Here is a 261-nt window from a genome sequence, read left to right on the forward strand (position 1 = left end):
GAGCATTGCAATAGTCCAGCCTGGACAGAACAAGAGCTTGAACAAGGAGTTGTGTTGCATGTTCTGAAAGAAAGGGCCAGATCTTCCTAATGTTGTATAAAGCAAATCTGCAGGACTGGGCAGTTTTAGCAATGTTAGCAATGTGAGTCAGCTGATCATTAATCAGGAGTTATGGTTGATGTGCCTAACTGAATGGTGAAATTGTTGAAATTGTGTGGGTTTGATGGAACCACAAGCAGTTCTGTCTTGGCAAGGTTGAGT

General features: G+C 42.5%; 1 protein-coding gene across 1 annotated transcript in view; it reads left to right on the forward strand.

Annotated features, from left to right (window-relative positions):
- LOC107656028 (synaptoporin-like) overlaps positions 1–261 on the forward strand; it is a 30,993-nt gene that overhangs the window by 22,934 nt on the left and 7,798 nt on the right. The gene's annotated exons all lie outside the window — the stretch shown is intronic.

This window comes from Sinocyclocheilus anshuiensis, unplaced genomic scaffold (assembly GCF_001515605.1).
Source record: "Sinocyclocheilus anshuiensis isolate Anshui unplaced genomic scaffold, SAMN03320099.WGS_v1.1 scaffold51, whole genome shotgun sequence".
Classification (NCBI taxonomy): Eukaryota; Metazoa; Chordata; class Actinopteri; order Cypriniformes; family Cyprinidae; genus Sinocyclocheilus; species Sinocyclocheilus anshuiensis.